General features: G+C 44.9%; 1 long non-coding RNA gene across 1 annotated transcript; it reads left to right on the top strand.

Annotated features, from left to right (window-relative positions):
* Nucleotides 1-765: 765 nt before the first annotated feature.
* Nucleotides 766-14,353, top strand: LOC125945407 (uncharacterized). Its single transcript, XR_007466879.1, has 3 exons — nt 766-910; nt 5,373-5,484; nt 14,244-14,353. It is a non-coding gene; the product is annotated as an uncharacterized LOC125945407 (long non-coding RNA).
* Nucleotides 14,354-18,796: the final 4,443 nt, after the last annotated feature.

Raw genomic sequence — 18,796 nt, 5'->3', positions numbered from 1 at the left:
AATAGGTCTGGCGCAGCAAAGCCTAAGTCGCTTTTGCGCCAATAAAGCCAATTTAACTGACTAACTAACAACTGAATTGGCCATGCAACAAACCCACAACGCATCCACGTCGAACAATTGTACATTATTTTGTTGTAGATTCATTAGGTTTATACTGTGTGGCCATGCACATATGGGCGAATGCATCGGTGCAGTTTAGTGTAGCTGTATACTTTTCAACTCTTTCAGACGAAGTATGCGGAGTTTTAAAATGTCCCCAGATCCCAGTACAACCGCTCAAATAAAGGTGGAAGCAGAACACACATAAAGAAAAATACAAAATTAAATGAGTGCTTATTCTTTATTGTCTAATCTGCTAATTTTACTCTGTAATGCCAACGGTATATGCTACACTGTGGTTGATGCTTTAAAATTACCATTCAAGTACGGAAAGCCTGATCTATAGGGTATAGGCTGGTAGCGTTTTCGCTAAGCTAAAGGACATTATCAGCTCTGGATTGTGCAGCAAACGAATCAATTATTAAGTGCTGTACTAATGCAGTTATGGCTTAAAAACCATGTCAGTCATTTTTTTACAAATCTATTCTGCATAGCGATAAGCGAAGGTGAACTAATTGTTGCTATTTTCTTTGATATAGAATTTTGTATGGATATCACACTGTAGTGTGGTTCGCCAGAAAAAAGAAGTTTGTACTGCGTAAATTTTTATTCGTCAGGTAGAAATGCCGTGCACAATATAAAATCTATATAGTCGCTTCTTTACAGGCACTCAAGCCAATCAGGAGACAAAGCATCATGAAGCTTTTAGTATTCGCGACGTATGCTGCAATTATTGCAAGTACAGTGGCAATACTAGAAATTCCAGACGGTTATCCAGAAGATCCTGAATGCCCTATACGATCCAGCAATAGTAAGTCTATATAAATCTAGTAGTAGTATTTATTACTTATATTGCTTTCATTTGTACTTTCTAGAATTTCTAGTATCACAGACATTAGAGTGGGGATCAACACACCGGAACTTTTATGCATACAAAAGAAATGCCTGCTTCGTTTCCTATGATAATGGCTGATGCTGGCTTGGAGATCCCCTGTTTTACAAATTTGTAAATGAGGTGTTCAATTTGTAGACGTCGTATTTACTGATGCGGTGCAGTTCTCAGGGACAGGCAGTAAGACTACTAGGAAAAGTACATGGATAATATGACACTTTCGTATTTGAATGTAGCCCATAAAAGAAAGGAAACCTTTGGTAAAAGCAATAGAGGTGTGGACGGACAGCATCTATCAAACAGGGTCAGGATGGAATCACATCCAAGGAAAAAAAAACAGGTTTATGGCCCAAAACTATAATTTTATCAAGTAAATCTCATTGCATGTATTCTTTTGCACAAACTATGATCCTTATCTTACGATTTAATCGATTTTTAGAGAAGCAGTGCTTAAGTTCGGCCTTCACAAACAATATTCTTCGTAGCTATTGTCTCATTCTGCCACTCAAAAAGGGCAAGTTATCAACCATGTGCGGTTTGGGGTTATTGGTAACATGATAATTCATTAAAGCAAAAGCTTGAAGTGGCTCTCACCCCCGATGGCCTTTAAAAAGATGCGTCGTCCGGTCCAGTGGTACAAAAATTATCAGCAATGGCTCATACCCTCTAAGCAAGCAAAAAGGCAATGACTCATCCCTCTCGTAATGCAGCAGCTACAAGCATTCAGCAAAGTGATGTGAACAGTGCGTACATTCATTGGAATCATGTATACAACGTACAGGAACGCATTGTCTAGTAGAGTGGTACAAAAAAAGCACGTGACCTTCTCAATGGCTCATACCCCCGTAATGCAGAGGCTACAAGAGCTCAGCAAAGTGAAGTGAACAGCGCAAGCTTTCATTGAAATCACCCATACAACACATAGAACACAATAGGTTTCAATCCACTGGTGAGAGGATGCAACCTAAAGTTAAACAGAAACGTCTGGTATGAGGGTGATCCCGCTATACGATCAAGTGAAGCCGCAGCGAAGCGTCGAAAACGAGCCGAAGAAGCGGAACTGCCAAATCTGCAAAGCGACGATGCGAGAGAGCTCTTTACCATGTTGCTGCAGGCTTTCGCTTTCACGTGTTCCAGGAGTGTAACAAGCTGCTGAACTTTTAAGTTGTGTGGTATGTCAGTTGGATTAGTTAGGAACAACCATAATTATGCTACAATGCAACGTGCAGCAGGCATTCCCAAGCCCAAAGAGCTAAAGTCTGCCCGTATGCATATATTTGGAATAGCAGAGAATGCATTGTTAGGCAATACAGAGAGGAAGTTTAGTTTCTTCAGAAAGAAGAAAAGTAAACAAAATACTTACTTATCTACTTCATACTATTCATTGTGTATAATTGCAGTTATGTATAATTGTTGAACGTTACGTTAAACATTTCTTTTTTGGCTTTGGCAGAGGGTGTTACTTTCGGACCTTTTGGCGTGACATCATCTGTAGTTTTCAGGCATTTTGTTAAAAACGTACGGTCGGCCCTCTAGGCTTTAGTAGAGTTGCCTGTTATGTGTTGCGCATATTGCTTGTGTCGTCATTCTTACCTATCAGACGTCTCTTACTTTCCCTCTTACCATTTCATGAGCGCAATGTAGCTGGATACGAGGCTGCACCTCTGGCCGAACTCTCTGCATTTCGTATCAATAAACATTTCTCTCTGTATCGGTTGTACATTTTCCCCGTAGTGGGTATACTAAATTATTGGAGGAACAAGCCGGCAAGCGAAAATAAGATGGCGGTGGTCTCCACAGCAGGGGAACGTTGTTGTCCAAGTAAATAAGTTCAGAGGCAAACGGGTGTGAGTCGGCTCAAGTCTGCTTTTTGTTTTTCTCTGCAGAGGAAAACTGGGTTTCTGAACGCTCAAAGAAGTCACCGATGTCTATGTCTTCGTCAGTAATCTACAGAAGCTGAGGCTAAAGCGTAGCCTTGTTCAGCAATTACTTAAGTATATGGACGGCGTGATCAGCGCTTGTCTATTGTTGCCTTAATCTAAGTGAGATTTGCGTAGGCAAGTATAACTGTCCAGGTCTGGCGTAGAAGTCAAGTCAAAGGAAAATCATGTCGGCGAAAGTCTTCTCTAAATGTTCGTACAGCGCATCCCCCTAAGTAGAGCAGGCTAGGCATTGTCTTGATGAGGCTTGTGGGGCCAACCACGTACCGCAACGACGAAACACTCTGATGCTCAGGTCAAATAAGTGAAGCTTAAAAGGAAGCCGTAGCTCTCGGGCTCTATTGAAATACATGGGGAAGGAAAAAAAATCATTTTCTCTGCCAGTACAACACCGAACTATATTCTATTTCTTGAAATGAAAGGAAGTTTTTTTTTTTACGTTTAGAGTCGCCCTACAATAAGTCAAGTCTTAATTTAGAACCCTGCAACACAGCAATAATAAAGACTATCACAACTTTCCGAACAGCATCTACTACTGCATTTAAAACGGACAAAACTCCTGAATTATATACATTCCACTCTAATTTGTGAAGTAGACTTTTGGAACGTTCTACTGACCAAAACAAAAATTTCAGATCGACTCAATATTCCCACACCAAATGTGTTTGCACCGTTTAGGAAATTGCGATATCAGATTTTGGTGATGCGTAACGGGTTTGTAAAGTTCTTGCTTGCTTTACTCAACAAATGCCAATTTTCAGCTATCTTTATAAAATATTCCTCTTATTCTTAAGAGTCTCTCATTAAAAGTTTGCTTCCAGGGTTAGCCCGAAGTTAACGTTATCAAATGCAACAAATTTCATTCGAATTGGTCTGGCGGCTCTTTCATAACACCTTTCTGTATTTTACGTTTATTTAAATAACAACATCGAAGTCCGCGACGAGTTGAAGCTGCCTGTTTACTGACAGTCAAAGGGCCGCGCTACATCATTGTCATCCATTGACGTTCAGGCATAGGGAAGTGACCTTGAAACAGTGAACGGTAATGATATATCCCCTTTCAGTCGCTCCTAGGCAATCAGCGACGTATAGTAGTCGCTCAATTTGCTGTTGTTACGGCACATTGTCGGCAAAACGTCATTCCATGTGTTGAATTCACAGTTTCGGTAGAGATGGACCAACCGTTTAAATTTATAAAGGAATGTATACTGATCAGTAGTGTGCTAAACAACTTTTTGGGACGTTGCGGGGCAGTGGTCGGACTGGCATCAAACGTATGGTGTTGATTCAGAAGAGATAAAATGTTCTAATAGCCCCAGTTGGTACGTACATTAGATTCGCGCACAGGCAAGCACGTACTACCACTGCCCGGCATTTATTGCGATACTTCCAATTTATGAATCAATTTGTACGTACCCTTGTCTATGAACTAAACATTGAGTCTTAATGTTACATTGCGAAAATGTGACCTGGAAAAGGGAAAAACGAATATTTTTAGTATGTTTGACAAGTTTTTTTTTGAGAAAATCGTTGCAAGATATAAACGGCAAGATAATTTTTATTGCAATGTAAAGCTCTCGGACAGTCAAATAAAATATATGAGGGCGAGCAAATCAAGATACTCGTAAGTTTGGCGAGTTGGGTCAATAGTACTCATGTTTGTTTATATTTTTTTTCTTAACGAATTTCTCCCACCAAAGTTTCAATAAACACCACACGACTTTTAAAGCCAGCCTTTATAGATTCAGCAGGCAATGTCCTGCAGCCTTACACGAAAAAAAAAACTGTTACAATTCTTTCCTGCACAACCATGTCTCTATTATTCGGCGGTGTTTGTAAGCCCGTGACGTGACATACAGATGATTTTCAGGAAAAGTGATGTCGGAAATGGCTGTTAACAGGATAGTAAACAGCCATTACTTTTCACCAGAAAGACTGTGACGGTCGCTGACGTAGATGACCCAGTTGCCTTTCAATGTGATTGCCTTCAAATATGTATTGTGAGCATATACCACATTAACTATGAAGGAAATAGCACAAAACAGAGCACACGGCAAGGCAAGCAAACGCACCAGGAACGCGACGATAATCTAACGTTTAAATACGCAACGTGTAATTTTAACTTATTATGCATTGGCGGTCCGCCAGTGCTTGTCTATGCTGATTGCGCCTTCTAAAGGAAGTAAACTCTCTGTGCAAGCTGCATTTGCCTAGCGACTTCACAGCATTCCTATTTAAAAAAAAGTCTATGGAGGAAAATCTAGGGAGGAACTGCTCATGCACATTCATAATTGCACGAAGACTTGTGCTTCTATTAGAACGGTATGATTATCAGCAGCCAAATATGACATAATTCTCTGGTTGCACTGTGATAATTATTGTTTACTGGTTTTCTTCTACGTATAAATAAAACGCTCAATTTTGATTAATTTCATGAACAGGTGGATGCATGGTTTATGGACAAAAGATTCCACCGGGTGGAAGCAAGTCCTTTCAAAGTCCCTGCATTAATGTTGAATGCAGCACAAACGGGAGGAGAGTTGTAATTGAAGGGTAAGTATTAGGTACCTTCATACGTGGGTATTTCTAATGAGGACATGCGGTTGATATTCGCCGGATGTAAGTAAGTTATTGCAGCAGGTCAAGTTACACATGCAAAGTGCTCATGGGGAACCTGCCACAGCCGACAAAGTTCAGTCATCACTAGTTCTTCCTTCACTGATTGAAAAAGTTAGTACGATGACACTTTTACAATGGCGATTGATTTATTCGATTGTGTGCGTTTTACTGATTTCATATGCTCGTGCATATTGAAGATTAACTTTTGCACTTAGAACGCTCTGGGATTGTGCAAACAATATATTTGTTGTTCTCCAACGCTTCTTAACTCGACAGCATTAAGTACCCCGTGTCGCAGAAAATCTGGCGTCGGCGTCGGTCTCGGCGTCCGCGGCAAAGAAAATCATCCCGTACCACCCCGACCAAGCAGGCCCTCCGCATGGCGCTGAGGCGCAGGTGAACTAATTGAATTTCTCAAAGTAAAATGCATCAGAAAAATTGTAAAGTACGCCTTAGCCACAAACTAACGGTATGATTTGCATATACGAGAAGATAAATTCTGTTAGGCGGAAACTCAAACACAAACCCCTTTACCAGCATTTCAACCATACAGCGGCGCGCCCGGTCGGTGTTGTTTGCAAAAACACCATCCAGATGGCACTGGCCTCCTCTGCAGCGGCGTGTCGAGGTGAAGGTGCAGAAAAAAGAAAGCTGCAGTTGCCGGGAAGCCTGACAAAGAGTCAGGGATCTTTGAATGCTATTGCGTTCCACTCTTAAAGGCGAAGCTTAAGCGTCCTTCAAACTCTTTTATGTGGGCTTTATTAAAACTCTTCTGGCTACAGGGAAGCCAGCTCACCTATGCAATTGCTACGGCAAACAGGAATTTTGCGACTTGTTAAATATCTGGAGTGACATATTTAAATTCGCAAACCACATAAATTATTACAAAAATATGAAACAGCCACTCCAGCCATAACATACTGTCCAGCTCACGGTAACACAGTGTAATTATTGGGAGTAAATAGGAGATACCTTCTGGAAGGAGGATGCCAGTCAGTCAAATTGTTGTATAATGGAGTCAGCAAACTCCGATACTCTTGAAATTGCTCCTTATTACTGCTGCAGCTACCGGTAATGTTGCCTATATATTGACATTTTAACGTGGGTTGATGCCCTTGGGGAATATCATTGGACCTCACGCAACGATGGCACGCTTAAGGAGCCCATTTTTACTTAAGTAGTAAATTCGAATGACTTCATGTAGAGTGTGAATATATATATATATATATATATATATATATATTGTAACGTGGCAAAGAGGAGAACGATGAGTTCAGTAACAGCCAAGGCAACATTTCGGTGGCGACATCGTGGTGACCTCTCATCCATCCCGGTCTTCATCTGTACATAAACATTGATCATACGTGCCAGTTTTTGGTGGAAGGTGCTGGGAACCTCCGACCACCGCGCAACACGAACAACACGGTTCTCCAACCTCCTGATCTGCGTCGAAGTCGCCACATTGCTGGAATGGCCCCATTACTTCCGGTTTTTGAGATCACCCACACCGAAGCCAACACTCGCACCTTAACCAGTGGCATCTTCGACTCAAACGATGGCTGGTCCGTGACAGCGCCAACACCTGGTAGAGCCTCGCACATTCGGAGGGAAGCCTGGCTAAAACGTCGAAGAATGGCTTAACTACTACGAACGCGTGAGCAAGCACTGTTGTTGGGACAGCGTAACGCGACTCTCAAGCGCTGTCTTCTTTTTGATTGACACGGCGCTCCTGGGGTTCGATAACCACGAGGAAATTCTCACAATGTGGCATCGTTTCACCTCCGAAATCAAGGAGCGTTTCGGCGATTCTGTACGCAAAGAAGAAGCAGGAAAGAGCAAACTGCTCCTTCAAAGAGCTCAAGTTGCGGGCGAGACGTGCAGTGACCTACATCGAAAACGTACTCATGCTATGCAGAACGGCCAATCCTCGTATATCATAGGAGGACAAAGGTGGCCATTTGTTATAGGGAATCGTGTAGGACGTTTACAAATTTCTCATTGGTAAAGAGAACCTTAGCTCAGTCGCCGATGTAATACGTCGTTGCCGTACCTTCGAGGCTCTCAAACTGCGCTGCATAACGCCGAAGTTTGGCCGGCTAGCAAACGTAACAACTGTTACAAGCATTGAAGAAGACATCCCATCAGTCGGTCTCGCGACGACCATTAGACAGATTGTTAGAGAAGAGCTTTGTCGTTGCACGGAATTGAACACTGTTCCGTGGTGGTAACATCCTTACAATCCTCCACCAGCTCCCCGTTCCATCGCTGCAACGACTGTCGAGGAGTACCACTCGAAAAGGTCAATGAAAATGCAACATAACTACCACCGCGAAACCGGCAACGAGTGTGCTGAGGGATAAGCTAGTTCATTAGCAACTGCCTACTCAGAGCCACGGACATACCCATCCTACCAAAACGTAAACCGCGAGCGTCTCGTGAGTTATAGCTGCGGTGTCACATGACATATCTCTCGATTCTGTCGGCAACGTCGTTGGGCACCGAGGTGGTACGAGTCACAGCCAACGTCCTATGGCACCCAATGTCGCAACTTCGACCATTCCTGGCCTCCAAGCTCCTTTACTTCATCGACGACCTTCCCCATCAACAGTGCACGATGGACTCACCGCAGCGACTCATCTGTTTCAAACCGCAATCTCACTCCACCGTCTTCACGTCAACGTTGCTCTCCTTCACCGAGGCGACGTTAATTCTCACCACCACCGTCGGGAAACTAGATTACGCGGCCGATGGAGGTGAGGTCGTCAGACACGACACGACATAGATACCTCTACCAATTACAATGAAGGGAAACAAAGTGGCAGTGATAATTGATGGTATATGCACAATGGCATTGGTTGACATCGGGGCTATAAGATCAGTTATGAGCATTTCTTTCAAGAACCGTCTTCGACGCAAAGTTATGTTTTCCCCCGACATGCATGGTAAATTCCGTCGAGTAAGCGGTAGAATATTGCGTCCTCGTGGTGTTTCTGCTGTGAATGTGTTATTGGCGCACAACGTAACCAAGTTGGTGATCTTGGAACGCTGTACTCACGATGTTATATTAGGGACAGACTGTCTGCAGACCTGTGGGGCTTCAGTCAATTGTGGTACCGGCGACCTTTCGATAAATAGCGGAAAACCTGGAGTCGATGCCTGTCGGGATCCCTTACTATCAGAACTCGTGGATCAACGACCCACTGGAGAAAAGACATTTGCCGTTGCTGAAGGAGTGACGCTGCCTCCGTGGTCTTTAGAACTGGTATGCGTCATCGCATTTGACGCCGTGGTGCAACCCTTTGGCAATTCTTGTAGGAAGGAAAACCTACTGGTACCTAATAGTATCGTATCCGTGAACAATGGTGGCACGTTTTTGTGGGCGTTAAATTGTGTGCACTAGAACGTAGGCCTTCTCATTGCCTCACACGACATTGCCTCGTGGCAGAAGCATGAAACTTTATAGGAATCATGTGGCTGTACGGGCTAAAACGATAATCGTATAGTAGGCACGGCGAAGTGGTGGATTCCGGACTAATTTTCACCCACTTGGTTTCTTCATCGTGCTCCTAATTCTACGTACACGAGCGTTTCCCTATAGATAAAATCTTCGCCGCGCGCCGTATGCCCGAGCGGAAGCGTGCGGGGACGCGCGCTATCACGGAGAGCGAACGCCCTTGATCTCCCACGCTCAATCAAGGAAGCAGGAAGCCAGCGCCAGAGGGAGCGGGGGTGGGGGGTGGCGCACTTCTCCTCTGCCAACAACCGCGCTCGTCGCTCGTCCGCACCGTCTCTTATCTCCACACGGCTCTGACCTTTATGCGCCTTGCATTCGCCGCTCAGTTTCGGTTGAAGCGATAGACCGCGCGTACCTTCGCCCGCTGCGGCGTATGCTTGCTGCCAGCGTTTTGACAGTCGTTGTCTGCAGTCATTCAGTGTGATCTATCTGTGTTTGTTTGTGCGCGCTCACACCACGCTTGTTCATTCAGTTAGTAATAGTCGGGTCACATTTTCCAACGGACGCTACACATGCAATGCAGCCCGGATCGGTAGTGCAGCGCTACAGGTGTGTCCCTTCGCACGCGCTGCCCACGGGAAGCGCTTCTCATCAACACCACCGTTTCACACGCGCCTTCTCGTGGTCATCGAGTCTCTCTTTATGTCGGTCTACTTACGCCGCAGCACACCTGCTTACTTAATCAGCTTATGTTTACTACAATTCATATTGCTACCAAAGCCGCTAACCTTACTTCGTATGACATTGCTGTGTTGCTATCGCATTCATTGATTCGCCCTTAGGGCGAAACTGTGACATTTTTTTCTTTTATTTCGGCCCTGTCGAAATACGGCTGCGGTGGTCTGGATCGAGACGCCGACGTCGATCAACGATACACAAGCAAAGCTACTGCGGTAGGCACAGAAGTGTTGATTTGGCGTGCTGCCGCTTCTGTAGTGTCGCTTAGACACACAGTGCTACAATGCCCCTCTGCTTGTGCACTCGCTGCGTCGATTGTCGACCTTCATAATTTGCAAGATGCACATTTTTCGGTAATATCAGAAACGTGCTTGTAGTAGCGTTTTCTTGCATTCTTACGTCGCCTTTTTTCCTTTAGCGCCTTCCCCCCCTTGCCCACGTATGTGAGCTGCGAGCGAAGAGTGACTTGTAAGGCTGTTATTCACTCGTATCGTGACTGAGTTGGTTCTGCCCCATTCCCTGTCTCCCCTCCCTGCCGCCTCTCGATCATCCTATCGACCTCCCCTCTTGAGTGTTGCATCTTAGCACAAAGGTAAGCGCTCCAGTTTGTACTGTTCTATTGCGGCAGGTGACGTATAAATGCATTTGTGAAGCGGCTACTGTGGCGACGTACAGAGAGCTCCATAGGATATTATGGTGGTGCCACAGAAATGTCTAACCGCAATGATCGTTTCGCCTTAGTCGCTACCGCAAACTTGCCATGTATACAACTATATAGGCTCTATGTAGATACAGTAAAAAAAGCGTGTGAACGAGCAGGAGTCAAACCTAGGTCCCCCAGCACAGCAACCCGATCTGCTTGTACACGTCTCTCATACCAACGTCCACTAGTTTATTCAGATTGTCACCACATGTTGACTACGATGATGATTTCCACAGTATGCGCAAACACCCACAACATAGCATTGACCAAAAAGCAGGCTGTACGTATTGTGCAAACATCAACTGGCTCTTCCAGATGATCGCCGCGTGATAATGATGATTACGATTTCCGTACTATGGCACTTATCAACAATGATGGATTGGCCAAGAAGCGTGTGAGCTTGTTGACTTTGATGATTATTTCGCTCTCATGGCACGTAGCCTAAAATGGGGATTAGCCAAGACGCGTGCGGTACAAACTTGCCAAATATCTGTTTGAAATGATCGCCGAAATTTTGATGATGCATACACGTTCCATAGTGTGGCACACACCCAAAACGGAAGATCGGCCACGAAGCGGGCGGTACATATCCTGCCAACGTCAGCTAGCGGTTTCAAGTCATCGCCCGATATTGATGATGGTTATACTCCTAAACTATGTCAAATGCCAAAACAGGAGATTGACCAAGAAGCGGCAAGTACACTTAAATAAGAAGTACAGTTAATTACTAGACAATAATTAATTTGTAGCATGGCGTAGCGCACATGTGCGAGAGCTCATGCGCGCGCCAGCTTCCTTTGTGCCTATGACGAAGAAACGAAATGGCCAAATTTAAAGCATTTCATTTGCTTCGTAACGAAAGCTTGGCTTCACATAGATTGCAACATGGTTGTTGGGCCTGCATAACCTCGTAAAGCTGCGATACCGGAGGAATTCTGTTTGCGTGTAGGGGAATCAGTTTGCCTGCACCTAACATAAACGTAACACCAAATGATGTATGCTTCTTGATGATGATATGAGCAGCCTTTTGTAAAGAAAGCATATAATGGTATTTTATTCGAGAACAGATCAGAATACAGTGTTGCAGCATTGTTGTTGTAGAAGGTGCAAGACAAAGGGAAAGGGGTGTCGTGATGTGTAAGAGACGTATGATCCGAGAAAGTATTCTGAGAAAGTCGAGAAAACATGACATGTGCTTGTGAACCTTCTTTCGACCTGACCAAGGCACGGTTTAGCAATAACCTAATGTTTAAAGGAGCAAAAATCTAAATGGAGATTTTGGGGCTGTCTCTCTGTCTGAAAAACTTAATTTAAAGTACACGGAGGAAGTTGGAGGTGGCCCGAAGGGGGCCGCCTTTCACACTCACTAGGTGGGCTCCTCATTACAGGAGCCCATTGGCTACGGCAGCGGCTAGTGCTCTGTCGATCAGGGCCTTCTGGCTTGCCAGGTCAGAGCAGCCGCTTCGCGTCCCTGTTTCGCAGAGAACAACCATTTGAGAGGTTCCGGCTGTGTATTTGTTAGCTGGCACCAGGGCAAATAATTTAGAAAAAGTTAACTCCGTGGTACGTTTTTTGAGCAGGCGCCACAGTGTACGACCGACACAGACTGATGATTTGTCAACTTGAGAATCACTGAAGTCGAAAGAGGTGATGTGAATTCCAGGAAGCACACTACAGGTATTCACGTTCTCGAGACTCTTACTATGACACCGGAAATAGCTGCATCTACGACTGAAACACAGTAGATGTCCCGTATGTGTTCTGCGCATATGCCGCCTACGTTACATTATAAACAGTTGCTGTAAATATGCACGTCTTCTGCTTCTTACTATATAACATAATTATCCTTAATGAGCTAGTAAATGGGTTGATAGCGCTGTGATAGCCACATATGCGTAATATCCGCCATACTATGCTCCAAATATTCGCCGGAAAGCTGCTCTTCGTACGCGCAGGAGCCGCGCCCGCTCAGGTGGTGCTGTAAGATGCAATTTTTTTTCTCTTTTGTGGATGTTGTGAGCAGCACTCTATCTCGCAGTTCACATGAACGGGTTAGGGTTTTAACTTGAACTGTATTATTGGCATTGTGCGATTAGTGTTATTTCCGGCTATCTTATTCAGCTATACCACAAAAAATGTGGCCTGATTCCGAAGCTAAGGCAGTCTAAACAGGTGGAATGATCCCGGAGGTATTGCAGTTTAATATGTGGGCTATTCAAGTGGATATCCACTGCTCTTCAAATAAACTCTGACTCCAACTTATGTCATAGTGCAAATCGCGAACCCCTTCGTTTGCGCAGACCTTAGCATTCTCGTATGTACTGATACAACGTCGCCTCTAGACGCTACCTGACTTACAAGCCTCAAGCTGTAAGTTACAAGTTCATGTTGAACGTGCAAGCGTTACGAATTCACCTGCATGCTATAGCAAATACTCATGGGTGCATAGAAATTACCAACAATCGCGTTGACGTGTTTGGGCAAAATAACAGAGGTGGCTAGATTTTTGCACTTGGCGGTACACTTGATATTACCCGCTTGGCGCCCAATAAAACGATTCATCGATTACAATGCGGTCACGAGATCGCGATACACAGTGTCATTACTGCCAGAGCTGTGAGCACCCATCGTACGACAGCGACTTCTTAACCAATACGGCACGCGAAAACACTTCCGATCACTGGTACAATAGCAGAAGCTCACAATAGAAATATTAGAAAAGTAAATAAACTTATGAGTGGCGAAGTAGCCACGCTTGACTTGCAGGGCTATGTGGTGTCTTGCCGTTGCATCCCGTGAATCAGTTTCTCCCGTAGTTTGTGGAGATTGTTTTGGCAATGTGACGGCACTCGTTGAAGGGCGACACCCCTAGGTGGGGCTCCGCGGCATCTGGAAGTGCAGCTGAGCACTTCCCGATGCCGCGTAGTGCAGCTGAGCCGCCAATACTCTACATCAGCCCTGCTAGTCAAGCGCCATATCCTCGTCATTGTTATGATGGAGATCAGATAGGCAAAAGGCTAGATGGCTGTAGGTGTAGTAAAACCTAAATAAATCAAGCAAACTAAGTGACTTTTTGTCTGCATCCAGTCTCACATAGGATGGCAATAATCATCACCGTCGTCATAAGGAGCAAGTGGCGTGCGGCATACAGTCATGTAACTGTGGGTTCCTAGTAGAGACAAATAGAGGAAGCTAGCGCTGAGGACAGGACGTGTCTGCTGCTACATCAAAGCAGCATGATTATTTCATACAGCTGGGTTCCGCTCACCGGTGTCGGCCACTTTCTTAAAACTTTTGGGGGAAAGTTCGCAGGCCGTCTCAACCTGACGCAGAATTTCTATATGTAACGTGAACTCAGGGCCTGGGAAATGCTCATTGCAGTAGTTACTTTCCAAAAGTAAAGAATCACTGTATTACCTAAAGTTGTTCTTTGTAATTTATCCGTCAATACCAGACACACCAGATGTGTGGATTAGTGTGGCAATTGGTTTGCATCAAAGTGTAGAGAAATTGTAGGAAAAGGTCACATCCTTATAAAGTCTCCAATTTGTTTTTCGTTCCGTATAGAAACCTGCGCATATTGCGATTACTGTTACACTAATTCGTGTCCGTGAGTTATATTGATCGTTCATGCGACATCGCCGGCGATCATTTTGAATCAAAACGATCCATTACTTACCGCGGGCAGCTGTGTCAGAGGTAGATTCACAAAATATTTTTTTCCAGGTTGAGAAGTTGCAAGCTATGCATATTTGCCGCACTCGCATTTCTGACATGTACCTGAATTTTCACGTGCAGGTGCTCGGAAAGCGAGAGAATTTGCACAGTAAGCCCATACGGAACACCACGAGCTTCACTACCGTGGCCTTTTTGTTGTGCACAATGCCGCACACAAGATAAACCCGTGCAGTCCGCCCACCACCATGAGGCCGTCCCTGCCCGAGACACGGCCCGCACACGTGCCCGGCAACCTGCCGGGAGGGATACCTCGTGCCAGGCGGTGACTTTCCTTTCGCAACCACGTGGGCATTAGCAATATGAAACTTACGAGCGGTTACCCCTTTCGTTTGACTCTCACTCTTTACAGAAAGTTGGTCAATACACTTTACTTTCCTACATTATGCAAAGAGGACTACCGAATCTCTACTTCGAATAACACGTGCGGTGATATATATATATATATATATATATATATATATATATATATAATTGTAACCTCCTAATCTAGTATGATAGCAATTTTGGCTCCTGTATTTGGTCGGGTTTGTTCCTTGTTTCGTGTTAATATCAGAAAATCACCAAGCAATAAATTTGTTTCTTAACTGCAACGACGTCGTTTCTCTTGTATTTCACATACAACTTTCGTTGGGAAAGTTCTAGGACCAAGGTGTTACAAGTAATTTACCAACTTCCAAGCCAATCGCTATAGTTCGTGTTAACGTAGTCTCCTCGATGAATAATTCGCAGCTGTCGCCGTGTGTGAATATCATGAAACCAAGCAGATAAAGCTTCAGCCCTGATAGAATTCAGCACATTGCTCACATCAGCTTGACTTTATGCAATAACTGTCTCACACGTTTCACATTTCCAGTGATATGTGACATTGAACTCTCTGGTTGAAATGTGTGTTTTTTACTTGACGGTCCTATTGTTCAACTAGGCACAACGAAATGCTGAGTAGCGGGATGACACACACAGCCCGGCCTTTTAGCAAGTTTATAAGCAAAACATTACACTACACGTGTGCGTGATCTTTTTGGAACCTCGAGTCCGGCAGCATTGATGCCTTCAGGTAGCATGCACGAGTTTATTGACCAGTTATATTCACCCAAAAAGATCACGTACGTGTGACACCTGCGACAAAAAAAAGGATGTTCCACATCCGCTGTCAAGGTCGTGAGGTGTGGCACTGGCTAACACTCCCAGGTTTAGTTCCAGTAGATAAACATAAGTACGCCTAAAGTGGATGGGAAAACGGCGCTGCGGTAACTCAATTGGTAAGAGCATCGCACGCGTAATGCGAAGACATGGGCTGGTGCCCCACCGGCAGCCAGTTGTTTTTTCAACCACTTTCATTCCATTAGTTTATCATTTCTTTATTTCATATAATAACTATATGTAATTTCCCCTGTGCTGTCCTTGTTGGCTTCTCATTATATGGCTAACCCTGCTGTACTAATGACAGACAAGTCTAAAATGACCTCCTGTGCAGCAGAGAAGGAATGTTGTATGAATTTGACAGCATCATCCAATCTAGCACAACTGCTACTCATTTCTGCACTCAGCTTCCACTGTCCAAAAATATAAAGTAGCCACTGTCCTGAGTAAAAGAACTTTTCTAATCACAACCTCAAGCAACAACCAAGCAGATGGCTCACACAGGAGGCATACAAAATACTCTGCAGACGGTATCACAATGCTGAAATTACGCAGTAGCTTTAGTAGAACATTTGGTTGAGTATTGTGATCTTAATTTGGAAGCCATGCATTTTCACTGTTATGGTATCTCTAAACATCACTAGTGTGGCCCACATTCAAGCCTCTGTAACGCAAGTATTAACTGATCTCAGTATCCTGCCTTACGGTGAGCTTAAACTGAGCTTCAAGGAAGGCACTTTCGCTATCATGCTTAGTGGTCGTCGAAGCAAGTCAGCATGCCTCAGCGTGTCTGTGCAACAAGCTGGGCTTTTCGCTTCTTCCAAATATACACTATACTGCAGATGCACTTCAGAAGAGCCATCTGCAGCTTACAATGCACCCATTAAGAAAGCTTCACGTGAAATGCAACTATAAACTACTCTGTACCTCTCATCACCAATCCTTTCACAATTGAATGTGACCCAATTTATTGAGGTAGCATGAAGTGAGGTGTGTGCTGCTAAGTAAGAAGTGTTAGAATACACAGTTAGCTTCTATAGTGGGATACAACTCAAGACTGTAGGTGCAAATGCCACAAAGAGGAAGTTCATAAGCCAAAGGCATCAACCGTCCATGATGACGTTGCAGCTCATTTGAATATTTTTGGTTATTCCATTCCTCTTGCTGGCTGGTGCGATGTATTAGCAAGTGTACGTGAATAAACCGCACAGTCATGACAATCAGTCGATGCCATTGGCTTTTTTGAGGCCATTTGCCGCCACATTGTTCAATTGTATCTTACTATAGTCGCAATATGAAGGAGCACCCAAGAACTCATGCTGAAGTGAAGGGAATCCAAAATACAAAAAAGCTAAACTTTGTGTTAGTAGCAAACCTGTATCTGACAAGTGGGAGCAATGTAAGCCTTAGGGCTACCTCCATATCTATCGTTGCTTTCTTTTCTTATTGGGCTCAAACTATTGGTGACATGTTATTTAAAACTGTTCTCAGACCTCACATCATAAAGACGAAATACCTTTGCTATAGCACTCATTGGCAAGCTGCCGTTATGGCATTTGAAAAATTGTTACCATCATTAACATTCAGACAAGTATTATTTTTTTCAAGGCTCGAAATCAAGAGTTTCATGGATGCCAGTCTTGTGAGTAGGGTACATGGTGGAAAATAATAGCCTCTACCAAAAAACAACTGAAATAACAGTTCACTTCTCAGAAAGCAGCCTTGCTGACAATGGGGGAAAATTTAGTGGCATTGCTTTAAGTACAGTGCACAAAGGAACCCCAAGATTTTGCATAGACTGGTGGCAGATTTCAACCTTTCTGATTCAGCATATGCATTGTTTGCATACATAACGGCTCGAGATGCGAAAAAAAGTAGCTATCTACTACGACGACGACAACTACTACATACTACAGAGGAGGGACAGACCCACACCCCAAGGAGCTTCGCCCCTAAAAAGTACCCGGTTCCCGCCGGGATCGAACCCGCGCCCGCTGCGTGGGAGCCAGATACTGTACCACTGAGCCACGCAAGTGCGTGCTATCGGGCGCCGCAAAAGTGCCCTATAAAGCAAGCGCAGACGATCCGAGCCTCCGCCAGTATGGTGGCGCCATCTAATTAAGGCGCCTGCAAACATATCGTGCGCAGGCGGAGATGACGAGATGCCATGCCGACGAGGCGCGCAATGAAAAAAAAATGAAAAAGGTGACCCCCAGCCTCCGCCAGTGTGGTGGCGCCATCTAGTTATGGTGCCTGCAAACGCGGCATGCCCGACATGTACGTTGCAGTTATAAGGCTTGATCGGGCTCAGCAGACTCTTGTGCAGAGAGCATTACAAGCCGCAGCTCGCCGTCGACGCAGGGCGGACAGTTCAAATCGTTCTCGTCAAAACGAGGCGAATAGACTGCCGCGAAGACCCTGTTGTGAGCCGCTCCACCAGCTTACGCTGTGACTGTGCTGCGTGTGCCGCGCAGGCCTGCGACTTTTTTTGGAAGCAGCCGTGCCTGTGCCTCGCTAGGACAGTGACCTGCAGAAACATTGAACAGACTAAAAATATGATGCGAGCAGCATGTGTAAGCAGTGGTGATTTTGCCCGAATGCTTTCAAGATGAAAGCTTTTCCGAATGACGTTCTTGCTTTCTAAATTTTGTCACATCGAAATATCTAAACTTGCATCAGAACATTCTATATTTCCTTACGCTGGTTAACCAGAATGCCGAAATAATATATTTTGTCTTAGATTTACAGGCTCCCGTAGTCTTGCCACAATGCTGGTTGCGATAAATGGCTAACCATAATCTTTGCCGCTCTCGTTTCTGCGAGATCATGATCGCACGCTTCCACCCGTGTAACGAGAAGTAATCACATTCAGTGATCACTCAATGAATGCCTTTGCATGATGGTATGCTTCGTGCTCTCGCTGGTGTTTCTTCGCTATAGTGTCTGCTTCTCACTTGCGTTGCTTTTCTTATTCGCTGGCATCTGACACTCAAGGGTTTGCGTTTCCAGCGTGCAATGGCAGGCTCCTGCATCTACTTCTCGTTGGCGCTGGCGACGGACACATTGTTCCACTAGCTGAGCTCGCTTTGGTGCATCATCTGGTGCTGGTCCTTTGATCTGTCTAGCCCTCACGCTTTCATTGCCTCCGTTGTCTTTGCTGTCAGCACACCGGACACGCCTCTTGGTTCTTGCTGGCATAGTAACATCCTTCCTCGCTGGAATCGTGGACCTCGGCCTGGCAAGCCGGAGCTACTCGGCCGGGAGCATGCTAAACAGGGATTGACAAAGCGTGCAGTTCTCGGGAACGGAGACGCACTTTTGCAAACAAGCAAGGTAGAGCGCATGCGGGTAGAGAGAGCTTCGCGCGGCCGTACCTCTCAATTGACGTTATCGCCGAAACAAGCACCGCCATACTTCAACTGCTGATGGCCGCAGCGTGGCATTCCCCGCTTCGCCCTCACAGAACACGAGGC

This window comes from Dermacentor silvarum, chromosome 5, assembly GCF_013339745.2.
Source record: "Dermacentor silvarum isolate Dsil-2018 chromosome 5, BIME_Dsil_1.4, whole genome shotgun sequence".
Classification (NCBI taxonomy): Eukaryota; Metazoa; Arthropoda; class Arachnida; order Ixodida; family Ixodidae; genus Dermacentor; species Dermacentor silvarum.
The sequence above is the reverse complement of the archived record's forward strand: the minus strand, read 5'-3'. Positions and strand labels throughout refer to the sequence as shown.